Raw genomic sequence first — 27,375 nt, forward strand, 5'->3', positions numbered from 1 at the left:
AAGAAATCATCATGTGGTACTTACAATAACGATATAAATTTTTGGAAGATTTTTGGAGAAAGTTTAGTTAAGTTTTGATCCATTGATTATATAGCTCAGCTGAATCAAGAGTTGAAGTTGAATTTCAATGAAAGTTATTGTCGGGCTTTTTATACTAATCAATCAAGGCCCAAAATAAGAACTAATCAATTGCGAATAGATAGACAACTGTAGAATGAGTGGAGATTCTTCAGCCGCATATGAGAGGGAGTAAAACACACTGTCTGGAGCTTCTGTTGATCACTCTTTTGTTTGGCAAGATTTCAGAAAATTAGAAGCTCTCAGGCTCTCTCTAATGACAACCAATTCACAGAGAAGAAAATCCACATGCAAGGAGAAAGAAGGAAGATGATGGCACAAGTTTTAAGATGGTTCGATTTTAAACATCAATATCTAGGGGAAGGAGCTCAATCTTGAAAAAATTAAAAAATAAGTACAACCCTTCTTTTCTAAATAACTCACTCTGTATGTATTTTATCTCTAAATCTCCTTCATATATGCATGATGATTTAGTTTCAACCATTAGAGAAATTTTTTTTGATTTATTTTACCGTTGATTTCAATTTCTACATATCTCCACCTTGAAATAAATGGGAAATTTTTCTTCAAAACTCCTTATAGTAACCTCTCTGACTAACCCTTTTCAGGAAGATGAAAGCCAATCAGCTCGAAGCACCTCTAGAATTTAAGCTTGGTAATGAGCTTTGTCAACATATCGGGTGCATTATCTGAGGTATGTATTTTAAGAACCTCCATCTCTTAGTTTTTGATAAATGTATAGTGCTTTAATTATCACGGTAGACCTTTGCTGCATAAGTATTTAAGTAGTCTTTTTAGCCATATACTCTCTTTAATAACCTATGATGAATGCTATGAATTCTATCTTTGTAGTAGATAAAGCAACTACTAGTTGTAAAGTAGCTTTTTAGCTCATGAGGTTACTACCATACATGACAATATAATCTGATAGGGATCCCCTTTTATCTAAATCCCCTCCAAAATGAGAATCCACAAACTCATACAGCTCTGCTTTAGGTTTTTAGCACTTTTGATAGATATGTCTAGTTTCACTAGATCTTTTAAGATACTTTAGTATCAATTTAGTGGTTTCTCAATGTCTTTTACCCGGATTAACCATGTACCTACTTACCAGGCTTGCATCATAGGATAGATCTAGTCTAGTGGAAATCATTAGGTACATCTAACTCCCTTCTTTTTGACTATAGGGAATAGGAGCCATTTTGGTTGAAGTGATCAACACCAGTTTCCTTAGGAGAGAGTTAGCAACTAACAACTTAAAATGCTAAGCGATAAGTGTATTTACAGATTTGACTTTAGATAGGTGAAACCCTAGACAACTTTGTCACAGTAAGTTTTCTGGCTAATAAAGAGAAGAGTTTCTTTATTTCAAATTCAATTCCTAAGATCTTTTTAGACACTCCTAAATCTTTCATGTCAAGTTCTTTCTTTAAAATTTCCTTGACATCCTTGAAGTCCTCTTTGGAATTCCCAGACAACAACATCCACTTATAAGAGAAGGTAAACTTTATCACTATAAGATCTTATGTTTATGTAAGCACAATTGTCAAAAGGATCTTCTTTCAAACCCAATGCTTGCAATACCCATTGAATCTTTGGTACCAATACCCAAGAATTTTAGTCCATAAATGGACTTATTTAGCAAACAAAATAGGTCTTCTTTTCCTTTAACTTCATAAATTTTATGTCACACCCCACCCCGAGCCTACCTCCTGAGTCCTAGGGGAGACGTGAAGGATCGCAGATACCACCCTTTTGTGATACCTACTGCCCAACTGAACCTCTTTACTCTCAATAAACTTTAAGCCAAAGATGTAAACAACAACTGTTTGACTAAGCTCATTTTGTTACAACAGTATAGCGTTTATACAACTCTCAGGCTTAATTATAAAGTTTACAATAACAACTCTTAAAACCCGTAAGTGTGACTGTGGCTGTGGCAGACCTTAACCTTAACAGCACCCTGAAACTCCTCACCTTTCGCTACATGGGAAGAAAAAACATGAAAGAAAAGGGCGAGCTTCAAGAAGCTCAGTGAGTGGTAAGCAACTTCTAGAGTCTATTTCAACTCATTAATAATACAAGTATATCACAAATACGAGGTTAATACTCAAACCTTAGCCTTGAATGAGTCTGATCTCAAACTCTACCTACACACATGGAAGATAGTTCAACTGATACAAGTCATAAATGCTTACTCTAATGCATCCCCTTTGTTTCTTATGTGCACATAGCTCCCCACTTATTGGCTCAGAAACTAGGCCTACCGGGCCTCTGACCATCCTACACAAGGTTCCTTCCACAAGCTCAGGAACTAGACCTCTCGGTCCTCTAACCATCCTGTGAGGTTCCACTAGGGGCTTAGGAACTAGGTCTCCCCCTGACCATCTCAGTCACACATTCTCAATCTCATGCTAATTACCCATTCATAATATAAGCATATACAATTTACTCTAATAGATATGCTTAAGACTTAAAGGAAAGTACCATTCACCTTAGTAAAGTAGGAACCTTCCTCTCTAGAAGTTCCTTTGTTTCCTCGGCTCCCTTTTGAACCCTAAAATCCAGATTCAACTTTAAGCTCAGATTACTTATAGTTCTAAGCCTTATTCTGAGATACTTCCTTCTACAAACGTTCTAAAATGTCTCAGAAAGCATACCTTAAAATCTTAGCTTAGAACTTCTCGTGGTTTGGCCGGAATCATCAAAACATGAAGACTGAGTCAAGCTTAACCAAGAGCTCGACCCTTCTGTCTTTTCCTCACTCTCCAGCCCGATTCCTTGGAGCTTCTTCTTCGAAAGCCCTATTTTGAAAACTAGACTCTCTGAGCTTTCAGGTGGATTTAGAATCACTCAAAAGGCATGAGCATTTTGGGAGAATTTCTCGTCTCAAATTGATGCTACTTCAAGACCTCACTGTTCGATATCATTTCCTCCTCTTGGAATTTCTTGATCAACGCATGGTCTTGCTACCAATGCATGCCCTTCATGATCAACCTCCTTCAAATCTACCTTCTAAAACTCTTTCAAACGTTCTTTAAAGAGGATTCGAGTTATGAATTGAAGAAACACTTTAAGGTGGTATTTATAGGCCAAAGGAATTGATCTTTCTCATCTTATAAAGCCTTCAACACAAGACACCTCCTACTTTGGAGTGTTTGCACCATGCTTTGCCACCACCTTCTTCCTTGCCATTCACCTACTTCCATACCACTCACCTGCTTGCATCTTCCTCATGCTAAGTCTTCCTTTGCATGAAACTCTATTCGTCTAGCTTTTAATAACTCAAGCTCAACCTTCTCTTCGTATAGCCACTTATCCGGGTGAACTTATCAGCCTTGCGTAATGCAAGCCTAAACACCGTATAAACACTCAACCCATCATCTAGTCCATCGTGTAACTCTTACACTTCATCGCACAGTTCCATCGTCTAGCTAATCTTTCGCTGTTGCTTAACATCTAACCCTTTCGCTGTCGTGCATCATCTAGTCCTCTCGCTGTTGCCAATTGTTTAATGCCTGCATCCCATCGCATAGTTCAATCGTTTATTGATATCTCGCTCTCAACGATCTCGCTACCGCGTATCTCTTGTTGATAACGATCTCACTGACGCTCAACACATAGTGCATAGCCTATTGCATAGCTCCTGCACTTATCGTTTAGTGCCATCGTGTAGCACTGACGCCTATCGTCTAACGCATCACGTCCATTGTCTATCGTGTCCATTCATCGTGTAGTCTATCACCCAACGCCCGCGCATCGTCTAGCATTTACGCTTATCGTCTAGTGCCCGAGCTTATTGTCTAGTGCTATCGTATAGTGCTATCGTATAATGCTATCGTCTAGTGCTATCGCCTAGCTTTATGCTTATCGTCTAGCACTTAAGTTGATTGTGTTGTGCCATCGCCTATCGTGTAGCTCTATTATTTAGCGCATCGCTTCACAACGTTTAGTGTCGCACGTAGCTACACGATCGTTTAGCGCATCGCTCAGTGCCGCCTCTAACTACACGATCGTCCACCCAACACCTTGCGCTCAATGTCTTGTTCTCTTGCTCTCACTCACATAGCCTCAACGCATGAGCAACTTTTGGCAATGCCTCTTGCCAACGCTTCGACCAACATGCATCCAAACCTCCCAAGCTCAACACATGGTTGTTCTTTGGCTGCAATGCTTAATCCCTTTTAACCTTTTCAAACTTAGCCTCTTCTTATGCATTAATGCTTCCTAACACTAAACGCTTGGTTTCTTTTGATTTCACACTTAGCCAAATTTCCACTAGTTAAGGCTCAACTCAAAACTACTCAAGGAAAATCTATTTAACACTTAGAAATTTTCCTTCTCTTTAACATAGGATTTAACTTACACTTAGTTAATTCCCTTAATTACCTGCTTAAGAAGGGAAATTGAAATCCGGGTTTCACATTTTAGCTTAACCATATAGATTTTCTCTTCTAAATGTCCATGTAAGAATGTTGTCTTGCATCTAGTTGATCTAGCTCTAGATTATTCTGAACAACCAATGATAGTAATAACCTAATTAAGGTTTACTTGACAATTAATAGGGGAAAATTTTTGAATAATCAATCCCTGCCTTTGTGTCTAGCCTTTGACCACTAACCTAGCTTTATGTATAGGTTTTTTAACATTTAGAATACTTTTCTTCAGTTTATAAATCCATTTGGATGCAATTGATTTATACCACTTAGGAAGAAGAGTTAAAGACCAAGTTTCATTCTCACTTAGTGATTCCATTTCTTCATTCATAACCTCAATCTATGAAGCATAGATACTTCATGTGAGGCAAATAATCAGTATCAGACACGTATCAGATATCGATACTTCCAGATACTTCCCAGATATGTATCTGACACACGATTTTGACGTATCTATACTTTCAGATACTTCCCAGATACGTATCTAACACACGATTTGACGTATCTATTTTTATGCATATTTTTTTTAAGAAAAAAGATAAGTAACTCATCTAATCTTTCCCAATATAAAATTAGACAACCTATTTAAAAAGCTCCTTACTCGAGTCTAAAACTAAAAGGAAAAAAAATTAAAATAATGGACCAAACCCTAGACTAGAATCATCCAATCTTCATCTTCACATTTTAGTCCCCATAAAGTCCACCAAAATATGAACCATTTGGATATCTTCAACAACAAGTTCTTCGTTAATCTTCATACTTCTCCCTCTAAACTTCTTCTTCTTCTTTGCAATATGAGTCACTTTTCTATTGCATTTTATTAACTATTGTACTACATCAGTTTAAATGTTTTTTTTTTTTTGTATTGTATTTCAGTGTTTGTATTCTATTTTGTGCTATTGTTGTTAACTTATATGCTAAATTTATCTATATCCTAGATTTTTTAAAGAAAAAAATGTATCTTCAACGTATCAGTATCCTCATTTTTTTAGAAATATATATAAAAAAATGACGAATGCTTAAATGTATCTGTATCTTAGTTTTTTAGAAATTGATGAATCTCTGTATCCGATCATATCCGTATTATGTAGCCGTATCTGTGTCTGTGCTTCATAGGCCTCAATCCACTTTCTAGTAATAGGGTCACTTACAGTTTCCTCAAAAATGGATGGTTCATTATCATTAGGAGTCACTAAAACATTTAGGACTAAGTTCAGATAGTTTCAGTGTACTTTGCTGGAGGTATTATAGTTCTTTTTTTTTTTTTTTTTTTCTATCTCTAGCTAATGAGTAGCGATTCAAATCTTGCTCAACATCTTCAAAATCATCATGTTCAACTATTACTTCCTCTTCCATTTTAGTTTCAGCTTGGAGATTAAAGCTTGAAGGTTAGTCATTTAAATTCTCTACCTCAATTTCTTTGGTCATGGATTTCAGGATACTTTTAGGACTTTCTTTCTTTTTCATAAACATTTCAATTTTAATGGTAACATCCTTGTTGTTGATAAACCATTTTTCAATAGGATGTCACAATCTAAACCCTTTTACACCTTTTGTGAAGCCAACAAATAAGTTTCCTTTGATTTTGGTGCACATAACCAATACATCCAAATAACTTTAAATTATCTAGGTTAAGAGGATGTTTGGTCCATTTTTCTTTAGGGCATAGGCAATTCAGTGAGGTATGAGGGCACTTGTTCAATGTATAAATAGAATAAGAGGCTACCTCTATCTAAAACTTCTCATGTGAGATCGCATTAGAAAGTAAGCACCTTACTCTTTCCATGATTGTTGTGTTTAAATGTTCTGTAACCTCATTTTGCTGAGGAGTGTACTTATTGTTTTATGTCTTGTAAAACACCGTTCTCTAAAAATTTGATGAACTTTTCACCACAGAACTCTAAACAATTGTCAATTCTTAAGTACTTGACTTATTTAGTGGTTTTTTTTTATAGTAAGAAACTTCCATTCTTTAAATTTCTCTAGCACTTGATCTTTTGATTTCAATAAATAAACCTAATTTTTCTAGACAAAATCGTAAGTTAGGGAGAATAAGTACCTTGATCCACTTAAGGATGGAGTTGAAGGTGACTCCCATAAATATGAGTGAATGTAGTTTAAAGTTCCTTCCTTAGTAGTATGTTGAGCTTTAGTGAAGTTATGTCTAGTTGCTTTGCTCATAACACAATGTTCACAGAAGGATGGTTTGTCACAAATGCCTTATTGAAGGATTCATTGTTTAGATAAGGCTTGATCCCTTGTTGTTTATGTGAGACAATCTTTTATGTCAAATATCACCCTCTATTAGGATGATCTCTATCACAACATAAGCTGTATTCACAATTTCAACAACTTTGATCAGAAAAACATCATCTAGTTTCTCTCCACTTAGAACTACCTTAGAATATTTAATGACTTCGTAAGTGCCATCTCTGCCTCTATACTCACAACGAATAGAATCCAACATTCCTAAAGATATTAAGTTTCTCTTTAGGAGTGGTACATGTCTTACATTTTTTAGAAGCTTTATGGTCCCATCCTTTAGTTTAAGCGAAATAGAACCAATGCCAACAATTTTTCATGCTTCATTGTTGTCCATGTAAATTGAATCTTCATCTCTCTCTTTATAAGTATTAAACCGAGGTTTGTGAGGTATCATGCAAAAAGCATCCATAGTAAAAAAAAAACCCAATCATGTTTCCCTAAAAGACTAATTTATTTGGCTTCATCTTGCATTGAGGCTAAGGCGAATAGATGATTGAACTTTCATTAATTGAGTTTTCATCAACAGATTAAATAACTGTTGGGAATTGTGTCCTAAATCTCCTTGTAATCTCGTAGTTTGTAAACTCTGTATAAACATATTGTTGTTAATAAAATAAGTGTTATTTTATAAGCATATACTCAATCCAATAAAATAAGATCCGAGGTTATTTCATGTAATTTAAACAAATATGTAGAGACATACAAGTGGATCTTGTTTAAATAATAACCTAAATGGTCTGTAATAGATGTATAAGACTGGGTACCTTATTCTGGGGACACTACATATACGACTTGCTTTATAAGTGTTACAAGTGTTCGAAAGCGCTACAAATGATCTGATCCTTATCATTCATGTGGACACATGCGAGCGGGGGTTATCCTACACAAAGAGTTTGTATAAGACTGGACCACAAAATGATTAGTCTCTTTATATAACGCCCATTAATAATAGAGACTTACATTTCACTAAGATGACCATAGGTGACATAACCTGAATCTTGAGTGAGTTGTGAACTCTTGCCCATGAAGGTGGTCCTTTAATTTGTATGGGTGAGAGTGACCAGATTGTCAACTCAACAAGCCAACCATTTTGGGGATTCATCTGACTGGGGAGCTGGGAACTCAGCTCTACAAGACAGAATTCACTCATTCCCTGATGCAAGGGCAAGTAGATAAATTGCTCCCTTAAGGGCTGATTCCAGGTCTTGAACATAGTGGCCACACCCTCTCCTGGCCTGAGAGGACTTGGTCATAGTGGGACTATGACTTATTGTTCATTAGAGGAATTCGAGGTACTTAAGGAGTTAGATGTAACTACAGGGGCAAAATGGTATTTTGGTCCAATTGTACTTACGACCAATTTGTGAAGGGTCATCGCACATTTGATTGGTTATATCCAATGGACACAGAAATATATCTGTAGTATGAAGTGTGCAGCTGTTGTCTTTAATGGAGTGATCGATAGTTAACGGATGTTGAGTAATTTAATTAAAGAGTTTAATTAATTATCCGAGTACTATTGGAGCTTCAATCTATAGGTCCATAAGGTCCCCACTATAGCTCAACAGGGATTTAATCTTTAGATTAATTTGAATTGTTCAAATTAATTGAGGGAATTAATTTATATGATATAATTAATTATAATGTATTTAATACCTTATGAGAGGAATTTTATGTCAAATACCAATTATATGAATGGGATTCATATAATTAAATATAAATATGATTTATATTGAGAGGAATAAAATATTTGGATATGATCCAAATATCATTTATATGGATGTGATTCATATAAATGGATTTAATATAAATGTGATTTATATTAAATACCATGTTTAGTTAAGAGAGAATAAGATCTATAGTTTATGTTGTATTTGATGCAATATAAAACTATACGCTATATGTTATATTTGATATGAGATATAGTATGTATATATATATATATATATATATATAAAGTAGTTATTATATATTCTATTTTATTAATTTATTTGAAATTAATAAAAGGGAAGAAGTTATAACTCCCTCCCACATTCTCTCAAGATAACTAACATGTTTTTCAAATTGGTTGTAGAGAGATCATCTTCTTCCAGTGTTCTCAATCTAAGAGAAGAGTTCTCTAAGAAAAATCTCATCGTCTCTTCTCCTTCCCTTTATCAAGGATTCAAGCAAAGCCCATAACTCCTGCTTAAATCCTTTGATCCAAAAAGAGAATACAGAGGGTTCTCGCTTGGTAATGTTCGTGTGTGAAGAAGGAGGTCCACGAAGAAGAAGTTCTGTTCGTGACTAGTATGAGGGATTACTTGAAGAAAGGTTATTCAAAGGTGAGGTTTCTTAAAACCTGCTTTTCCTTGTAAAAGCTTGCTGTAATTTAATCTTGAATGCATATCTATTTGTATGTTTACTGTAAATTTTGTATTCAATAATTAATGGAATTTGGACAATCCGCTTCTGCTCAAGGATCTTCTCATGTCGAGTTTCTTTCAATATGGCGCCTCACCTTCTCTTGGCCTGAAAAGGATTTACTCATAGTAGGATTATGATATATTGTTCATTAGAGGAATAAGTGGTACTTAAGGACTTAGATGTAATTATAGGGGCAAAACGGTAAATTGGTCTGGCTGTACTTATGAGCAATTTGAAGGGTCATCGTACTGTTGATTAGTTATATCCAATGGACACGAAAATATATCTGTAGCACGAAGAGTGCAACTGTCGGTCTTTAATGGAATGCCCGACAGTTAACGGATGGTGAATATCGTGATTAAAGATTTTAGTCAGTTATTCACGTAGCTTTGGAGCTTGGAAGCTCAATGGATTCATGTTGAGAATCAGTTTTTGGGTTAATTTGAAGTGCTCAAATTAACAAGAGGAGATTTGATTATATATGAGATAATTAAATTGCATCAATTATATGAGATATAATTGACTTAATATATTAGATACATTAATTGGAAGAATTATTATTCAATGCTATAAGGGGGAAAAAGAGCTATGGTTTTTATATTGCATGAGATGTGATATCAAAACTATAGGTTATAAACATATTATTTATATTTGTAATTAATTAAATTATGGGATAATTGGTTAAAATTTTCTCTCCCAATAACCAACTTAGTGGGAAGTTGTAATCAGTTTTGGTAACTAATGGATAAAATTAAAATTGTTTTCATTTTTAGAGAATGTGATCATCAAGCGATTGAGAATCGTGCGCTCAAAAGAAAGAACTATACTATAGCTTGAGACCATAAACGATTTTGTAACAAGTTTTCTATATGATAGTTACATGTTTTCTGAACTTGAGACCATAAACGATTTTGTAACAAGTTTTCTATACAATATTTACATGTTTTCTGAACAATCAAGTACTCAGTCTATACGATAGACTATAGTCACCCCTTACTTACTCGATCGTCTATACGATCTATCTAAATTCTCCTACCCTTGACCAAATTCTATGGAGCCCACAATTCCTGGATTCTCAGACCGAGAATACCAAGGTAGCCTACTAGTGGTGTATGCTTCCTGTTCGAGGGTCGAGTGAGATTTGTTCTTGTTCAAGGAGATTGCTGAGGCGTGACGTTCGTGTTGGTGAACGATCGTGCAAGATCTAGGGAACGAGAAGAATAGTTCTTAAAGGGTAAGTTCTCTTGATCCTTAGTTTTTTCCTTTTGAAGCATGCTGTAATTTAGAGTTTTGCATAACTATTATTGTTTGATCGTAAATTCGAATATTTTGTTACAATAGGGTTTGGAACGATCTCGCTTCTGCTCACTGGTCTCTTTGATTAGTGTTCCTTCAATTGGTATCCGAGCCAGGTTGTTATGATAGTCCAAATTCCATTGATGCATCAAATTACATTTACGGTCGTTATGGGTTTTATGTAGTCTGCAATGCGTTTAAATGTTAGATGTAGTTATGGATGTGAAACGATGGATGATTCGGATGATTTCCTCTGTTTCTTAAAGCTTTCTTTACATTTCAAGTTCATTTGTAAGGGCCTCTGTGTTTTTAGGCATAATGATAATGCTATCAAGTATGTATTCAAAGTGTTTGAGTCTTTAAGAGCCGTTCATGAAGAAGCTTCAACGCATAAAGATGTTGTTCTCATTGAGAAAGAAGACCAAGGGTTGGTCACGTCGTGTAGCCCAAGTTAAATGATCGTTTAGATTTGGCTATGCGATCGTGTAGAAAAGTTCTATCCGATTGTGTAGTATTTGCCAAATGATCGCATGGCTGATGCTAAGCGATCGGGTAAAGTGTTTACTCGGTGGTGTTGCATTGGTTACTCGATTGTGTAGACGTTAAGTTAAACGATCGTTGAGGTTTTAATTCTCGTCGCATGTAGGCGCGCACACTAAATGATTGAGTCAGCCAACATGCTTCATCACATAGTCCCTGCCCGTTCAATCACTTGGTATATGATAGTTGATGCTTGCTCCGCAATCGAGTAGACGATCGTTTATTCTCGTTCAATGTAACTAGACGATCACATGGAGATTCTATACGATCAAAGGAACGTTCCTTCACCTGTTTGAACCGACTGGCTCGTTAGTTTTGTAAAAGATAGCTTTAATTTTTCTAGTTTTTTAGGCTAATCATCTCGGTCCATTGATTCTTGATGAATGTACATGTGATGTATGTTTATTTTTTATATATCATAAAGTATGCCATATAGTTTCTAAAACCCACCATGGGTTATGCTTCTGTTATGCATCATCTCTATATTATAAGAGTTATGATATAATAGCTTGCATGGCTAAATTACTTTAACGCATGCTCATACATCATATAATATAAGAGTTATAATATATGCATGCATTAAGCATATCCATGCATCATCTTTATGTTATAAGTGCTATAGTATAAGGGTGTATGAAAGCATGTATGCTTAGTTCATTACAAGTTATATAAGAGTTATATATAGTAATGAATGAACATTGCATGAGGCATGACACATAGGTTAATTTATAAAAGTTATAAATACCTAGTCTAGCTTAGCAATGTGAATGATTTTAGTTCTTTCTTTTATAAGAGTTATATTAGAAATTAGAACTAAAATCAATAAGAAAGACATGCATGCAAACTTAAGTTTAACCAGGTTTTAAAAGAGTTTTAAAATTTGATTGAGATAGGCCTAACATCACGGTTCTAGTGAGATTAGAAACATAAATTTAATCTTTTAATCAATTTAATAGGATTAAATTGACTAATAAAAGATTAAATATGTACCAAAACTACCTATAAGGGACTTTTTGTCTAAGGTGGGTTTTGTCTAGGCTGGGATATTTAAGGTGACGGAAATAGAACACCCCTACCTAAGAACTTACCTGGAAAGGTGAATTAGATAGATTTTATTCATGCATGCAAATTTGATGTTTGTCTATTAAAGTGTTTAATGGGACTTGATTCGAACTTGTTTAATTATCAAAAGCAAGAGTTATTTTTTTAGCAAATTAAACTTACACTTAAATAAAATTAGTAGCCAGATTGTCTAAGTTAATGAATCCCTAAGTAGAAAATTTAGTGGGATGTATTTGAGATATATGATACTTCACTTAAACCTCTACACATTTCTCCCTAAAGTTCACACTGTGAGATCTATCCTCGGCCTCGTGGCACCTGTGAGTATCTCCCTAAAGGATGGTGTTTGGGTAGGTCAATACCAAGGTGAACAGAGAGAATGTTCATAGTAAGTGGGTTAGGACGTGTGACAATATATTCCACGGTCTCTCTCATTAGGTTGGAGAACGTTTTATGCATTGCCTCAAGGCACCTTGGGAGTATCCCCCTCAAGGATGGCAGTTTTGCACGACTTTTTATCTGATCTTCTATAAAGGATAAGGTCGCTAATGTCTCTTGTCCTAATTTGATTTTTCCCTGTAGTGGGCGCATTAGGGCGGGACTTTAGGGCCTAAAATGAGGGGTTACTTACGCGAAATTGTTAAATGTTAATAAATTCTGGACCGAAAAAATGGTGACTATTAGAGCCAGTAATAAGAGTTGTTTCTATCTAATGGTTGAGAATGTCTTATCCCAGTGAAGGGGTACTTGATCACCCCACCGGTGACTTTTGTCCTGCCTCTCTAGGGCATCATTGCAAAATAGATGTCTTTAACTTAGGGTACGATAATACTATTTTGCTAAAAACTAAAATTTGTGTTGAAAGTTGTAGTACAAATAGACTTATTAAGTTTGTTCATGTTTTTCAGCAACTTTAAATTATGGCAACCATGATATTAGCTTTATTAGCCACCGAAAAACTAATGGCGACAACTACGCTATTTAGAAAAACTCAATACTTACTATATTAATCATTGATGACCTTTGGTTCGTCTTTACGGAGGAGTGTCCTTCTATTCCAGCTCCTACTGCTGCTCAAAATGTTCGAGATAAGTATGAATGATGGACACGGGCAAACGAGAAGGCCCGAGCGTACATCTTGGCCAGCATAAACGATGTTTTGGCCAAGAAGCATGAACCCATGGTCACTACACGTGAGATCATGGAGTCCCTGAAGGGAATGTTCGGACAACAATTCGGGCAGTTCATGTATGACGCTCTCAAAAGCATCTTCAATTCCAAAATTAAGGAGGGTACATCTGTTCGAGAACATGTTCTGAATATGATGGTCCACTTTAATATGGTAAACATAAATGGGGCTCGCATCGGTGAGGGCAGCTAGGTTAGCATTATTCTGCAAATGTTGCCAGAAAGCTTTCTGCACTTTGTAAGCAATGTTGTTCTGAACAGGGTTGATTACACTCTTACAACTCTCCTCAAGGAGTTGCTAATGTTCCAATCCTTAATGAAAATCAACGAGAAGATAGTTGTGAGGTAAATGTTGCTTCATCATATAAAAAGTTCCACAAAGGTTCGACCTCATAAACTAAGTCTACACCTTCTTCTTCTAACATTAACAAGTGGAAGAAAAAGAAGGGTAGTAAGCAGAAAGGGAAGGCATCGACTAACCCACAACCTACCGCATAGTGGGATAGGGAACCAATGGTGGTTGAAAAAGGAAAATGTTTCCATTGCAACCAGGATGGGCACTGGAAGTGCAACTGCCCACGTTAGCAAAAGGAGAGGAAGAAGGCTAAGGCCAAAGGCAGATAAGGTAAATTTGATTTACTAGTTCTGGAAACTTGTTAGTGGAGAATGATGATTCTACCTAGATTATAAGGCTCTAGGGCCACTAATCATGTTTGTTCTTCTTTTCAGGGGATTAGATCCTGGTGGCAGCTTGAGGCTAGTAAGATGACGATGCGAATAAGCTAGTTAGATCCTGGTGGCAACTTTGGCACCTTCAATTAAGACACATAAATCTCAATAGGATTGAGAGATTGGTGAAGAATGGACTTCTAAACGAGTTAGAGGAAAATTCTTTACCTGTGTGCAAGTCATGCCTTGAAGGCAAAATGACTAAAAGACTTTTTACTGGAAAAGGTTATCGAGCCAAAGTGCCTTTAGAGTTAGTACATTCAGACTTTTGTGGTCCTATGAATGTGCGAGCCAGAGAGGTTACGAGTATTTCATCACTTTTACTGATGATTACTCGAGGTATGGGTATGTTTATTTGATGCAACATAAGCCAAAATCCTTTGAAAAGTTCAAAGAGTTCAAGGCTGAGGTTGAAAACGCATTAGATAAACGGATTAAGACACTTCGATCTGATCGGGGTGAAGAGTTTTTGGATTCTGAGTTCTAGAACTATTTGATAGAACATGGAATTGTTTCCTAACTCTCAGCACCTGGTACACCTAAGCAGAATGGTGTATCAAAGCGGAGAAACAGAACCTTGTTGGACATGGTTCGAACGATGATAAGTTAGGTTTCCTTATCGAACTCGTTTTGGGGTTTTGCCGTAGAGACTACAGCCTATATCCTCAACCGTGTTCCTTCCAAGAGTATTGCCAGAACACCTTTGGAGTTGTAGAATGTGCGTAAAGCTAGTTTCATCACTTCTGCATTTGGGGTTGACTAGCACATGTGCTTGAGGCTAATCCTAAGAAATTGGAACCACGTTCGAGGTTGTGCCTATTTGTAGGCTACCCCAAAGGGACACGAGGGGGTTACTTTTATGATTCTAAGGAAAACAAGGTGTTTGTGTCGAAAAATGCTACCTTCCTTGAGAAGGATCATATAAGGGAGCACAGTCCGAGAAGTAAAATAGTATTGAGTGAACTTTCCAAAGAAACTATCGAAACTTCAACAATAGTTATTGAAGGGCCTGCTACATCAACAAGAGTTATTGATGGAAGTTCATCTTGTAGGTCAAATCCACCTCAAGAGTTAAGGGAACCTCGACGTAATGGGAGGGTTGTGAACCCACCTGTTCGTTATATGGGTTTAACTGAAATCCTAACTATAGCAGCCGATGGCGAGGTTGAGGATCCATTGTCTTATAAGATGGCAATGGAGGGTTTTGACAGAGATGAATGGGTCAAAGCCATGAATCTCGATATAGAGTCTATGTACTTGAAGAAATGGGGTGCTGATGGGACGGTGCAAACCTTCAAGGCTAGACTTGTGGCAAAGGGTTATACCCAGGTGGAGGGAGTTGACTACAAGGAGACTTTCTCACTTGTTACCATGCTTAAGTCTATCTGCATCCTCCTATCCATTGCCTCATATTATAACTATGAGATATGACAAATGGATGTCAACACTGCCTTTCTGAATGATAATCTTGAGGAGACCATTTATTTGGTGCAACTCGAGGGACTCATAGCCTAAGGTCAGGGGCAAATGGTTTGCAAACTGAATCGGTTCATTTATGGACTAAAACAGGCGCCTCGATCTTGGAATATAAGGTTTAATACTGCGATCAAATCTTATGGCTTTGACCAAAATGTTGATGAGCCTTGTGTTTACAAGAAAATCATCAATAGTTCAATAGTTTTCCTAATGTTATATGTAGACGATATCCTACTCATTGGGAATGATGTAGGTTTAGTCACTTCAGTTAAGAACTAGCTAGCGACCCAATTCCAAATGAAAGATTTGGGAGAGCCCCAGTTTGTTCATGGGATTCAGATCTTTCGGGATCGAAAGAACAAACATCGTACATTGACAAAATGTTGATCAAGTATTCGATGCAGAACTTCAAGAGGGGCCTTTTGCCTTTTCATCATGGACTTACATTTTTTAAGGAGCAATGTCCTAAAACACCTCAAGAGGTTGAGGAAATGAGACGGGTCCCCTATGCATCTTCCATTGGTAGTTTGATGTACGTGATGCTATGTACTAGATCTGACATCTGCTATGCTGCGAAAATAGTCAGTAGATATCATTCTAATCCAGGATAGGGTCGTTAGACTGCCGTCAAGAACATCCTCAAGTATCTTTGGAGAACGAGGGACTACATGTTTGTGTTTGGATCTAAATATTTGATCCTTACTGGATACACGGACTCTGATCTTCAGACTGATAAGAATTCTTGGAAATCCACTTTAGGATCAGTGTTCACTCTTAACGGAGGAGCTATAGTATGGCAAAGCACTAAGCAGGGGTGCATTGCTGACTCCACTATGGAGGCCAAGTACGTAGCAGCTTGTGAAGCTGCTAAGGAGGTCGTATGGCTCAGGAAGTTCCTAACTGATTTGGAAGTTGTTCCAGACATGTCTAGGCCCATCACCGTTTATTGTGATAATAGTGGTGTTGTGGTGAATTCTAGAGAGCCTAGAAGTCACAAGCGCGGTAAGCATATCGAGCGGAAATACCATATCATTAGAGACATTGTGCATCGAGGGGACTTGATTGTCACGAACATATCTTCGGAGCACAATGTTTCTGATCCATTTACGAAGGCTATCACGACTATAGTGTTTGAGGGTCACCTTCAGAGCATGGGTCTATAGAACCATCCATGGCTGGACTAGGGCAAGTGGGATTATTATTGTATTGGGCCTTTGTGCCCTAGTTTATTGATTTGCACTTGTAATTTTCTTGTACACCCCACTAGCTTTAGAACAAGTGGAAGATTGTTGGGGTTGATGGCCTAAATCTCGCAGGGTCCAGTAGTTTGTAAATATTGGGATGGTGTCCTAATTCTTCTTGTGCTGTCGTAGTTTGTAAACCTTTTGTACACACATTGTTATTAATAAAATAAATGTTATTTTATATGCATTTACTCAAATCCAATAAACTAAGATCCGTGGTTATTTCATGTAACTTAAGCATGTATGTGAAGCATACAAGGGGATCAAGCGTTAATTAATAACCTAAATGGTTTGTAATATAAGGATAAAAGAGGGATACCTTATCTTGGTGACACTACGGATACAACCCGCTTTGTAGATGTTATAGGTGTTGTAAAGTACTACAAATGGTCTAATCCTAACCATCCATATGGAGACATGCGAGTGGGGGTATCCTAACAAAGAGTTTGTATAAGACTGAACCACAAAATGATTAGTCTCTTTACATAACCTCGTTGATAATTGAGACTTACATTTCACTAAAATGACCATAGGTGACATGTTCTTAATCCTGAGTGAGTTGGGAACTCTTGCTTATGAGGGTGGTCCTTTGATTAGTATGGGTGAGAGTGGCCAGATTGGCAACTCAACAAACCTACCTTTTGGGGGATTTGTCTGATTGGGGAGCTGGGAACTTAGCTACACAAGATGGAATTCACTCTTGCCCCGAAGCAGGGTTAGTAGATAAATTGCTCCCTTAATAGTTGTTTCCGGGTCTTGAACATAGTGACCACACCCTCTCTATGGAAGAGAGGACTTAGCCATAGTACGACTTTGACTTATTGTTCATTATAGGAATCAGTTGTACTAAAGGAGTTAGATGTAATTACGAATTGGCCCAACTGTACTTACGAGCGATTTGTGAAGGGTCATCACACTATTGATTGGTTATATGGACACAGAAATATATTTGTAGTGCGAAGAATGCAGCTGTCGGTCTTTAGTGGAGTGACTAGTAGTTAACGAATGGTGAATCTCGTGACTAAAGAGTTTAGTCCGTTATTTATGTACCGTTGGAGCTTCAAGCTACAGGTCCATAAGGTCCCCTTGGTAGCTTAATGAATTCAAGTTGAAAATAAGTTTTTAGGTTAGTTTGAAGTGTTCAAATTGATAAGAGGAAATTTGATTATATGATATAATTAAATTGGTTCAATTATATGTGATATAATTGATTTGATGTATTAGATACATTGATTAGAAGAATTGATATAAATATGATTTATATTAAATAAAGGAGAAAAGAACTATGGTTTAAATATTACATATGATGCTACATTAAAACTATAGGTTATAAATATAGTATGATAAGTTAGTTATTATATTTATTTATAATAAAAAAAAATTATGAGATAATTGTTTAGTTGGTTATTTTCTCCATTAACTGTGCAAGTGGGAGGTTAATTTCAGTTTTGGATAACTGAAGGATAAAATGAAAAGAGTTTTCATTCTATAGACGATTTCTTCATTAATTGCTTCACTAATCGTTTTCTCACGAAAGACTATACGATAGCCCTCACGAGAGAGTAAACGATCTAGCGAGAGACTAAACGATCGTGTAAATGATCTAGCAAGAGACTAAACAATCGTGTAAATGATCTAGCGAGAAACTAAACGATCGTGTAAACGATTGAGCAAGAGATTAAAAGATCGAGCGAGATTTGCTAGACGATTTGCTAGACGATTCACACGAGAGCGAGAGATTACTAAACGATCAAGTACTCTCAGTCTATGCAATAGACAAAACCTTTCTCCCACTTATTTGATCCTGTAGTTCGTGAAGAAACTCTTTAACAAGAGTACCTATGAGCGGAAGTGGGTCTTTCGAATTCATTGTGACAGAATTTCCACATACATATTCAAACATATGGATATGCATTCACAACGCTAAATTACTAGCATGCTTAGAGAATCAATATATAAGAGATTGATAGACCATATCAGTTGAAGGCTTTTTCTTCACAGCAAATCTTGCTTTCGTTAGAACGACAAGCTATCATTTAGCTACACCCAATCATCTATAACGAACAATCTCCACACGAACAGAAGGAAATGGGGAAGACACCACTACTTGAAGTCCTCAGTATTCTTGAAGTGAGAATCCAAAGGGTGGGCTTTATTCGAATTTGGTAGAGGGAAAGAGGAAGAGAGATCGTATACAATGATTAAGCAAGTGGGAGAAAGGCTTGTCTATCGTATAGACAAAATGCTTGATCGTTTAGGCTAAGTATACGATCGTGTAGAAAAAGGTAAGCAATCGTCTATACACTCGTGTAGAAAATCTAAGAGATCGTCTATACGATCATTTAGAAAAACTCAGGCGCTAAATGATCGTTTAGTAAAAGGTAAGCGATCGTTTAGTAAATAACGTGCGTGGGTGTAAGCATTAAGTGATCATCAGCACTATCATATAGGTAAGTGATCGTTTAGCACTATCGTATAGGCTCTAATTTTACTAAGCGATGACACACTTAACACTATCTGCGCATCCAATGTTTAACACACCGTGAGCTATTTAAGCGTCTCAAAGAAATTCTTCATCTTACTTATCTCATAGCTGTCCAATTAATAGATAATAAATATAATCACATTATATTCATAATCTATGGTTTAATATCATATATTAACCATAGTATTTTTCCTCTACTAGATATAAATCATATTTATATCAAATTTCCTCCAAATTAATGCATCTCATACATAAAGTTAATTATATCATATATGATTAACAAGTTCAATTATATCATATATAATCAAACTCCCTCTTGTCAATTTGAACATTTCAAACTGTCCCAAAAAGTGATTCTCCACTTGTATCCAAGCTACCAAGGGGACCTTGTGGACCTATGACTCGAAGCTCCAATGATACATGAATAACTGACTAAACTCTTTAGCCACGATATCCACCATCCGTTAACTGCCAGGCATTCCACTAAAGATCGACAGCTGAACTCTTCTTACCATAGATATATTTATATGTCCATTGGATATAACAAATTATCGTATGATGACCCTTCACAGATGCTCGTAAGTACAGTGGAGCCAATTTACCGTTTTGCCCCTGTAGTTACATCTTACTTCTTAAGTACCACTTATCCCTTTAATAAACAATACAACATAGTCCTACTATGTGTGAATACCTCTTGGGCCATGAGAAGGTGTGTGGCACCACATAAAGCCCCGGGATCAACCCTTAAGGGAGCAATCTATCTACTTACCCCTGCTTCGGGAAAGGAGTGAACTCCATCTTGTGAAACTGAGTTCCCAACTCCCAAATCAGATAAATCCCCAAAGTAGGAGGTTTGAGTCAGTGCTCTGGCCACTCGCACCCATGCAAATCAAAGAACCGCCCTCAATAGGAGGAGTTCCCAACTCACTCAAGATTGAGGTCATGTTATCTATAGTCATCTTAGTGAAGTGAAGTCTCTGTCATGAACGGAGTTATATGACGAGACGTTAACACTTCGTGGTCAAGTCTTATACAAACTCTTTGTATAGGATGACCCCGCTCGCATATCCCTTACACGAATGATCGGATTAGACCATTTGTGACAAGTCACAACACTTGTTACTATTCCACAAAGTGGGCCACGGCTGTAGTGTTACGAGGATAAGGTTTCCCTCATATATCCATATACTATAGACCATTTTGGTTATCACTTAAGACATGATCCACTTGTATGTCACTACATACATGCTTAAGTTACATAAAGATAACCAGGGATTTTATGTTTAAGTGTTTGTGGTAAAGCAAATAAAACATCTAAATGTGCAAAGTCAAGAAGTGAAGTAAATATCATATATTATACATCACAAGCGTTCGTACAAAATGTGTTTACAAACTACAGAACACGAGACTTTAGGGCATCAACCCCAATATTTCGATCATTTTATTCCTTCTTCCCTCTACCAAATTCACACAGAGCCCACACCTCTTGGATTCTCACTCCGAGAATACCAAGGTTTCCGAGTGGTAGTGTCGAGGGGTTGTTGTTCGTGGATCAGATAGTTCGTGGTTGCTAGACGATTAGCTGGACGATTACATTACAAGCGTTCGTACAAAATGTGTTTACAAACTACAGGACATGAGATTTTAGGGCATCAAACCCAATAGTTCGATCGTTTTCTTCCTCCTTCCCTCTACCAAATTCACATAGAGCCCACACCTCCTGGATTCTCACTCCAAGAATACCAAGGTTGCCGAGTGGTAGTGTCGAGGGGTTGTTGTTCGTGGATTAGATAGTTCGTGGTTGCTAGACGATTGGCTGGACAATTGCTCACGAGAGCGAGATATTTTTGGTCGATTGATCACGAGTGCAAGAGATTTCCAGAAGAAGAGTTCTTCAATGGTATGTCTCTCAATTCCTTTTGTATTTGATTCAGAAAGCAGGCTGTAATTTTTTTTACAATGCATAACTATTTTTATATATTTGTGAATGCATTTATTCTTGCACAATGGGCTTGGAAAGATCTTGCTTCCGCTCACTGTTCTCTTGAATAAGAGTTCCTTCAGTAAAAATGTATATGAACAATATGAGATGTAATAATATGAAATATTTTTTTCACTACTGTCTTTGAAATATGAGATATTTTAGTTGCATTAACTACAAACCAATAAAATAAGATCCCTGGTTACCATTGTAACTTAAGCATGTATGTGATGACATACAAGTAGATCGTGCTTTAAATGATAACCTAAATGGTCTGATCTTGACCATTCATGTATTAGATGTTACAAGTGTTGTAAAGTGCTACAATGGTCTGATCCTGACCATTCATGTATTAGACATGCAAGTGGGGATGTTCTATACAAAAGAGTTTGTATAAGACCGAACCACGAAATGTTTAGTATCGTTATATAACAACATTCATGACAGAGACTTTTATTTCACTAGGATGACCATAGTAACATGACCTTAATCTTGAGTGAGTTGAGAACTCTTGCCTATGAGGGTAGTCCTTTGATTTGTATGGGTGTGAATGGCTAGATCGCCGACTCAAACCTACCCGTTTGGAGATTCGTCTGATTAGGGAGCTGGGACCTCAGCTATACAAGACGAAATTCACTCCTTCCCCGATTTAGGGGTAAGTAGATAAATTGCTCCCTTAATGGCTAATTTCAGGACTTGAACAATGTGGTGCCATACCTTCTCTTGACCGAGAAGGATTTACTCGTAGTAGGACTATGATGTATTGTTCATTAGAGGAATCAATGGTACTTAAGGAGTTAGATGTAATTAAAGGGGCAAAACGGTAAATTGCCCACCTATACTTATAAACGATTTGTGAATGGGCATCGTACTGCTGATTAGTTATATCCAATAGATATAGAAATATATCTATAGCAAGAAAAGTACAACTGTCGGTCTCTAGTGGAATGCCCGACAGTTAATGGATGGTGGATATCGTGATTAAAGAATTTAGTCAGTTATTCACGCACTGTTGGAGCTTCAAGCTACAGATCCATAAGGTCCCCTTGGTAGCTCAATGAATTCATGTGGAGAATCAGTTTTTGGGTTAGTTTGAAGTGTTTAGATTAACAAGAGAAAATTTGATTATATATGATATAATTAAATTGCATCAATTATGTTAGATATAATTGACTAAATGTATTAGATACATTAATTGGAGGAATTATAATTAATGCTATAAGGGAGAAAAAGAACTATGGTTTATATATTGCATGAGATGTGATAGTAAAAGTATAGGTTATGAATATATTATTTATATTTGGAATTAAATCAATTATGGGATAATTGGTTATAATTTTTTGTCCCAATAACCAACTTAGTGGAAAGTTGTAATCAGTTATGGTAACTGATGGATAAAATGAAAATTGTTTTCATTTTTAAAGAATGTGATCATTAAGCGATTGAGAATCATGCGATCAAAAGAAATAGCTTTACGATAGCTTGAGAGCATAAATGATCATGTAACGAGTTTTCTATATGATAGTCACTTGTTTTCTAAACGATCGAGTACTCAGTCTATACAATAGATTATAGTCATCTCCCACTTACTCGATTGTCTATACGATCTGTCTAAATTCTCCCACCCTCTACCAAATCCTACAGAGCCCACAACCCTTGGATTCTATCTACGAGAATACCAAGGTAGCCTACTGGTGGTGTCTGTTTCCTGTTCGAGGGTCGAGTGAGATTTGTTCTTGTTCGAGGAGATTGCTGAGGCATGACGTTCGTGTTGGTGACCGATCGTGCAGTAACATCGAGGCAACGAGAAGAATAGTTCTTAAAGGGTAAGTTCTCTTGATCCTTGGTTTTTTCCTTTTGAAGTATACTGTAATTTAGAGTGTTTGCATAACTACGGAGGCCGGGAATACCCTATGGAGGCATCATATTACTGTATGTCGAAGATCTATTCATTGAGGAAGAAGAATGTTATGTGTTTTTGAAGAAAATGTTCTTTAAAGGTAAAAATTTCCCCCCTATATTTCCATGCTTGACCTGTGAAGTTACAACATTATGAATGTTTTCTGTATTTTTTTGTGTTTTAATTCCAAGCAAAATCAAAGTAAAATGATCACATACTTCCACTGTGGAATTTGATTCTTTCATTGAAAGCACGTATGACTGCATTCCTTAAATCCATTAATAGAAAAACCTCAGAAAGTTTTTGTTACTCGCTGATCTTATCTTGATGTCACTAAGCAGAATAGTGCTAAGGTACCTAAGCCAGAAAACAGCTGGACTAATGAAGGAGATGAAGCCTCTGTGGGAAACTTGCTTGCTCAAATGAAATTTTTAATGGTGTAGATAACAAACATTTTTCGTCTCATCAATACATGTACTTCAGCTAAAACGGCTTGGGATATATTAGAAGTAGCCCATGAAGGAACTTTGAAAGTGAAGCTATTAAGATTGCAACTCTTTACAACAATTTGAAAATATGAAGGTGTTTGATAATGTATCGATAAATTAATATTTGTCTATTGGACATATAACATTAATCTTTTATTCTAGGTGAAAAAATTTCTTAGGAAAAATGTATTAGAAAGGTTCTTAGATATCTACATAAGAGATTTGATATGAAAGTAATTGTTATAGAAGAAGTATGAGATATTGCCATTACGAACGTTGATCATGGGATCCTTACTCACTTTTGAGACGACTTTTGATGACAGACCTAAAAGGAAAAACAAAGGAATTTCTTTACCGTCAACTATGAATGATCAAACTGATGCGACAAACAAGGACTCTGAAGATAATCTAAAAACCTCATCTTCCTATTAACCAAACAATTCAATAGAGTTATAAAATGTTTTGATAAGCGGTCTAGGAACCATGTCCCACAACATGTCAAAGACATTGATAATTCTCTATCCAAACCTCAGAAGCTTCAAAGAAGTAAGAAAGAATTTGATAAGAGCATGAATAGTTCTCAAAGTAACAGGAATGACAATTTTAGATGTCTATAATGTGAATGCTTTGACCATTTTCATGCTAAATGTCTTAATTATAACATGAGACATCACAAGAATATACAATGAATCATAAGACAATAGTGAATTTAATGAGGATGTTAGAGCGTTTGTTGGCCATATCTCTCAAGACAATGTTGAAGGTGTTATAACTCTAGTAATCAATACATCGATGGAGAGTGGTAATAAAACTAACACTGACTATTATAAAGAACTTTATCAAAAATGGTAGAAGACTGAAGCCTTAGCCATACAATAAGAAAGAATAGAGAATCTTCTTCTTGATGATTACAGGTTGATGACTACAATCTCTGAATCAAAAAGGGAGGTTAAAGAACTTAAATCTCAACAAGAAGCTACAATGAAGTCTGTTCGTAGGTTGTCTATAGGAAAAAAAATCTAGAAATCTTAGAGGGCTTGGGTACTCTGAAAATGAATTGATTACTAATTCATGTATCGGTCCTACTTTTGAAATACGTTTTGTGTTGAAGGAATCTTTTGAAATAGGAACCATGTCACATAGAATATTATATGTACCACAAGAAAAAACAATGGAGCAAATGGTCACTCAAATGAATGAAAATTATACAAGGCGAAAGTGGATATGTCATCATTGTGGGAAGGAAGGTCATATACGCGTTTATTGCTTTTAGGTGTTTGGAAGAAATACGAGTGGAACAATTACACCAAAAGAGCATCTGAAAAACATTACTGTTAGGAATTTATCCGAGATATAAATAAAGTGGAATAAACTAAATTATATCTCAAACCCCTACTTCACAAATTAGAGCCAAATGAAAAAGGAGAACAACACCGAGAAATATACTAGTTCACCCCAAACTCGGGACTACATCCAATCTTTTACAATTGCAAGTTCTACTATGATGCGTTGGGTTTTATATCCTAAAACTCGTAGATAGTAAATGTAATTAATGGACTGTCATCAATAAACAGTTATTGATGTCATTTCAATAAATGTTATTGATTATGTTATATTTTATTTTGTTTTAATAACCCTAAATCCAATAAACTAACATCCAAGGTTATCTTATGAGTCTTTTTACAGTATGTGGAGGCATATAAGGATCAATATTCAAGATATCGCCTAAAGGGTCAATGGTATAGAGATAAGGTTGGGTACCTTATCCTGGTTACACTATGGATACGATCCACTTTGTATTTGATACAAACACAATGATCTAACGTGTTCATGTAACTGGCATGCGAGTTGAGGTATCTTATGCAATGAGTTTGTATATGACTGGGCCGCAAATGGGTAACCATTAGATGTAACATCGTTGACAAGTTAGGTTTATATTTCAATAGGATGACCTAGGCAACTTAGTCTAAATTCTGAGTGTATTATAAACTTCTGTTCACGAGGGATTGTCCTTTGATTTATATGGATAAGAGTGATCAGTTTGCCAACTCAATAAGCCTACCATTTTGGGGACAAGATCGAATGTAGAGTTGGAAACATAATAATACAAGATCGAATTCATTCATTCCTGACTTTATGGTAAGTAGATGAGTGTTCCCTTAGCTAGTGTCTCCAGAACTTGAATAAGGGGTCCTACACTCTCATTGGCTCGAGAGGAATTTCTGTTTATTGGTTGGACCATAAACAAGTTGTTCATTATAGGAGAATAAGTACTTAAGGATATAGCGGTAACCCAAGGGTAAAATGGTAATTTGACCCAGTTGGTGTTATGGACACTCATGAAGGACTAACTTATTGTTATTATCTATATCCATGAACACGAAAATATATCTGTAATAAGAAGAGTGCAACTGTGGGTCTTTACTAGAATGTACCCATAATTAACGAAAATTGATTAATTTGGTTAATGAGTTTGGCCAATTAATCTCATATCGTTGGAGCTTCTGATCTGTCAGTCCACCAGGTCCCCTTGTTAGCTCACTAAAGGATATTAATAAGGAAACGTTTGCATTTTTCAAATCAATTGAGGAAATTGTATATTGATGTGATTAATATATAATTAATTATGGATGTGATCTATAATTCAAATTATCTAAGAGAGATATATTTGAATGAGATTCAAATATTAGATTTATATGAATTGGATTCCTAAAGAGATGTATACATATAAATATGTATACATCTCTTTAGGTTAATATTTATATGTTAATCAACTTTATGTTAAATATGATTTAATATAGTTACTTAAATGATTAATTAATGGTTAATTAATTGATTAAGAAATGATAGAGAGATGGAAGAATATAAACATGTGATGTTTATATATATTAATTAACTAACTATATACATTAAATTAGATTTAATACGTGGATATTTAATTAATGTATCAATTAATTAAATAAGAAATTATTTAATTAATTGGCATCAAGGGTAAAATGGAAATTACTTGGAGAAGGGGTAAACCTTTCTCCATATAAATTTATCTTATTAGCCCATTTAGAAGAAGAATTGTTGTTGGTGAAAAACACACCATAGCCTCCACAAATCAATTCCTCTCTACACTCTCTCTACAATTTCTCTACCTTTTCCTCTTCCTCTTCCAAGGGTTGGAGACCACTCATCCAACTCTTAGAATCCTAGAGAATAAAAATGTTATTCTTGTGTATTCTTGTGGTAATGTTTGTGATCGTTAGGAGATGTTAGTGCGAAGAATAAAAGGAATTTTGAGGAGCTTAGGAGTCTACAAAAGTAAGAATCATTCTTCTCTTTTGTTTCTCCTTTCTTAAAGCATGCTGTAAGATTTTGTATATGTTATTTATCCTTTTTCTACGTTTTAGCTTGTTGTTTTTGTTTCATTTAATATGGAAAAACTTTATGCAAGACGATCCTAACATTTCTGCTTGAGATTCGACCCCTACAATTGGTATCAGATCTAATTTCTTGCATTTTTTTTTTCACATTTTGTAAACAAAAAATAGTGTAGAAAGGTGGATTTATAATATGCATTTTGAATGAAGATTTGCAATATTGGATGTTTATCCTTTTTGGCACTTAGCTTTACATTTTAATCCGATTAAAATGTAAGGACCCGTTATTTTTCGGCATTTTTGTTTTGCTATCGAGTCTATAAGTCCGTGTCAATCAAGGAGAAACAGTTGCGGAAGAGATCAATGAGAAAATTGAGGTTTTCAGTCCAAGTTTGAGGCAAAACGAAGCAAAATGGAGCATTCTGGACTGCAA

The 27,375-nt window shown here is 36.0% G+C and overlaps 1 long non-coding RNA gene across 2 annotated transcripts; it reads left to right on the top strand.

The window, feature by feature from the left end:
* Window positions 1–251: 251 nt before the first annotated feature.
* LOC150033306 (uncharacterized) lies at window positions 252–26,250 on the top strand. Of its 2 annotated transcripts, none has more exons than XR_016523739.1 (3): window positions 252–472; window positions 687–772; window positions 22,831–26,250. It is a non-coding gene; the product is annotated as an uncharacterized LOC150033306 (long non-coding RNA). The 2 variants fall into 2 exon arrangements; XR_016523738.1 differs by lacking the exon at window positions 22,831–26,250 and adding an exon at window positions 8,854–11,587.
* The last annotated feature ends 1,125 nt before the right edge of the window (window positions 26,251–27,375 follow it).

This window comes from Benincasa hispida, chromosome 10 (genome assembly GCF_027475165.1).
Source record: "Benincasa hispida cultivar pf3 chromosome 10, pf3_genome.v1.1, whole genome shotgun sequence".
Lineage (NCBI taxonomy): Eukaryota > Viridiplantae > Streptophyta > Magnoliopsida > Cucurbitales > Cucurbitaceae > Benincasa > Benincasa hispida.